Here is a 4,391-nt window from a genome sequence, read left to right as displayed (position 1 = left end):
CTCAGAAGGATCTCAACATGCACCAAAGAAGGTGGATGCAGACCCTGCAGGAATTTGATTTTGAAATCAAATACCGCCCAGGCAAAGAAAATATGGTAGCAAATGCCGTGAGCAGAAAAGCCTCCTTGCTTGCAATCACAGTGGTGTCAAATCCATTGATTAATGAAGCAAGAGAGATGATCATGCAGGATAGATTCTTTGGCCCTATTGCTACCCTACTTATGCAGGAAAGCAAAACTCCCCACCAGGAGTTGAACCGAGTTCAAGGGTACAGCCTGGATGATGGGATTATGTATTATAATAATAGGCTATACATTCCCAATGATGAGAGAACTAAAGGTCAAATTTTGAATGAAGCCCAGCCTTATTGTAGGACATCCAGGTTTCTTTTGGCCTGGACAAAAAAGGGATGTACTTGATCATGTACATCAATGCCTGAATTGTCAGAAAGTCAAAGCAGAAAGAGTGAAAATGCCTAGGAAGTTACATCCATTAGACATCCCCCAGATGAAGTGGGCATGTATCAGTATGGATTTTATTACTAGACTACCTTCATTGCAATCAAGATACAACTCCATCTTTGTGGTAGTTGACAGACTAACCAAAGTTGCCCACCTGATTCTAGTAAAAGAAACCTACATTGCAGTGGATGTGGCCAGAGTGTTCCTCAAGGAAATCTTCAGATTGCATGGCCTACCCAGGAGAATAGTAAGTGATCGAGATCCCAAGTTCACGTCAAGATTCTGGACTGCATTTTTCAAAGGGTGAACCAAGTAATCAAAGATATACTTCGGTCATGCTGGCAGGGAACCTAAGAAGTGGCTAAGCTATCTCTGCACCTAGTCGAGTTCGCCTACAATGCCTCTTATCACCGAAGCATCAGGATGAGCCCTTTCAAAGCTCTGTATGGACAAGACTACCTAACACCATTAACTTGGTCTGACCCATTGATTAGGGTCGAGATGTCGAGACAGATGCTTGATGACATGGAGCAGTCAATCCGCAAAGATTTAAGAGCTGTCCAGGATAGACAAAAGCAGTATGTAGATAAGAAGAGGTGAGACAGAAAGTTTGAAGAGGCAGATATGGTCTACATTCGTGTACGCCCCAAAAGAAGTTCTCTATCTCTTGGGAAGTACAAGAAGTTATCCCCCAGATACTGTGGGCCATATCTGATTACAAAGAAAGTAGGTGACTTAGCCTATGAACTTCTTTTGCCTCCTCATCTCAAAGTACATAATGTATTTCATGTCAGCCTACTTAAAAAGTATGTACCGAGCCCAAATCATGTGCTTAATGATGAACTCTTAACTTCTTCAACCCAAGGGCTGATGAAACTCCAACCTGAAGAAATCCTTGTTGATGTTTGAGAGAAGGTTCTCAGGAACAGAATTCTGAGAGAATTATTAGTCAAATGGAAGTTCTATCCTTTTGAAGACGCCACCTGGGAGAAAGAAGCAGAACTGATGTGGGATTATCCCCACTTTGCGAGACGAGGACATCTCACGTTTTCCAAGTGGGAGAGAATGTAAGATTCCTCTTCAGTCCCCAAGATGTCCAGTATCTTCCCTTGTAATCAATCCCCTTTTCAGGATAATAGAAGATCTTGTTTCTAACTATTTTGACCTAGACAGAGAAAATGTTCTAGAGAGAGATAACTCAGTTTTTAGATATCTTTGGATGGAAAAACATCTTTTCTTATTAAATTAAATTCCCCCGAAATAGAAGTTCAAAAAGAATTTCCTAAGGTGCATCATAAATAAATTATAATCTACTAAAAGACCTTAGCCTAAGAGTCCAGATTTTCTAAAAATTTTGGATTAAGGTTCTGAGGGACCAATCAGATTAATCCAAATGTAGGGAGGAGATAAATTGGAGAAATAAAGAAAAACCCCCCAAAAATGAGTAAAATACTCACATAAGATGAAGAGTGGACTAAGGACCCAAGGAAATACTAAAAAAATAAATTTTTTACACCTCAGAGTGGGGATTCCCCCCCATGAAGGAGGCACCTATTGCACATGTGTGGAAGAGTTTTAAACTGAGAAATAATGAGATATTTCATCTCTCCTCTCTCCTATTTCAAGTCTACTTCCAAAAAGTAAGTTGAACTAACCCAAAAATGGTCAAAAATTGACCAAACTAATCTGGAAAATTCTAGAATCAATTTGCTTGGTTTGAGGTTCACTTTTTCCTATAAATAGAAGCTTTCCCCTTTGTAAAAGCTAAATAGTGTTTTATGCACTGTTACTCTACTCCTCTGCAGAGCTAGAAACATTGAATTCACTTGATAATTCACTTGTTTTTGACTAATTCCTCTACAAAGAATTGGTGGCCACTCTTGATCCAAACAAGAGTGAAACCCTCAATCCCTCAAGCCAAAGGAAAGCTCACAAAACTCCATGTAGTTAGAAATTCTACTTTTTCTAATTCTAATCTATGGTTTTTTGAATTCTTTGCTTTTTAATGTGAATATGGACGATAAGCCTTGATGTGAATATGGACGATAAGCCTTGATGTGAATATGGTTTTTTGAATTCTTTGCTTTTTAATGTGAATATGGACGATAAGCCTTGATGAAAAGGCTTCGCCCTTCTCTTCATTAAGAATTTCAGCCTTTCTTTATCCTAAAATGAGAAACAAATAAATTAAGTTAAACTTTTCCTATTGACTTAATTTATGAACTCTTAACTTCTTCAACCCAAGGGCTGATGGAACTCCAACCTGAAAAAATCCTTGATGTTCGAGAGAAGGTTCTCGGGAATAGAATTCTGAGAGAATTATTAGTCAAATGGAAGTTCTATCCTTTTGAAGACGCCACCTGGAAAAAAGAAGCAGAACTGATGCGGGATTACCCCCAGTTTGTGAGACGAGGACATCTCGCGTTTTTCAAGTGGGAGAGAATGTAAGATTCCTCTCCCCAGCCTCCAAGATGTCCTGTATCTTCCCTTGTAATCAATCTCCTTTTCAGGATAATAGAAGATCTTGTTTTTCTAACTATTTTCGCCTAGAGAGAGCAAATGTTCTAGAGAGAGGTAACTCAGTTTTTAGATATCTTTGGATAGAAAAATATCTTTTCTTATTAAATTAAATTCTCCCGAAACATAAGTTCAAAAAGAATTTCCTAAGGTGCATTAGAAATAAATTATAATCTACTAAAAGACCTTAGCCTAAGGGTCCAGATTTTCTAAAAATTTTGGATTAAGGTTCTGAGGGACCAATCAGATTAATCCAAATGTAGGGACGAGATAAATTGGAGAAATAAAGAAAACCCCCCCAAAAATGAGTAAAATACTCACATAAGATGAAGAGTGGACTAAGGACCAAAGGAAATACTAAAAAAATAAATTTTTGACATCTCAGAGTGGGGATTCCCCCTCATGAAGGAGGCACCTATTCCACATGTGTGGAGGAGTTTTAAACTTAGAAATAATGAGATATTTCATCTCTACTCTCGTATTTCAAGTCTACTTCCAAAAAGTAAGCTGAACTGACTAAAAAATGGTCAAAAATTGACCAAACTGATCTGGAAAATTCTAGAATCAGTTTGCTTGGTTTGAGGCTGAATTTTTCCTATAAATAGAAGCCTCCCCCTTTGTAAAAGCTAAATAGTGTTTTATGCACTATTACTCTACTCCTCCCTAGAGCCAAAAACATTGAATTCACTTGATAATTCACTTGTTTTTTACTAATTCCTCTACAAAGAATTGGTGGCCACTCTTGATCCAAACAAGAGTAGAACCCTCAATCCCTCAAGCTAAAGGAAAGCTCACAAAACTCCATGTAAGTTAGAAATTCTACTTTTTTTAATTCTAATCTATGGTTTTTTGAATTCTTTGCTTTTTAATGTGAATATGGACGATAAGCCTTGATGAAAAGGCTTCCCCCTTCTCTTCATTAATAATTTCAGCCTTTCTTTATCCTAAAATGAGAAACAAATAAATTAAGTTAAACTTTTCCTATTGATTACTCTTTAGAAGTGAAATTTGATTAGATTAGAGTGCTTTATTTCATCTTGGGATAAATTTTAAAGTAAATTTAGAATGTAAAAATTGAGAAATGGTCAGCCATACAAAGAAGGTTATGGTAAAATTTTCTTAAATTTTGTGGAAATAAGTGTTATCTTTATGTTATTCAAAAAGAATAATCCCCACCCTTTGTGCATTCTAAAAGATATTCTTTTTATTTTAAAAGAGTTATTCCTATTTTATGCATAAAAGGATTTTCTTTTATATAAAAGTGTTATTTTCATTAGATTCAATTTCTATGCATAGAAAGATGCATATTGGATATTTTTTTATTATAAAAGTATTATTTTCATTAGATTCAATTTCTATGCATAGAAAGATGTATATTGGATATCTTTTTATCATAAAAGTGTTATTTTCATT

Source organism: Cibotium barometz, chromosome 8 (genome assembly GCF_041138505.1).
Source record: "Cibotium barometz isolate CiBa-2024 chromosome 8, ASM4113850v1, whole genome shotgun sequence".
NCBI classification, from domain to species: Eukaryota; Viridiplantae; Streptophyta; class Polypodiopsida; order Cyatheales; family Cibotiaceae; genus Cibotium; species Cibotium barometz.
Note: the sequence above shows the minus strand (reverse complement) of the source record.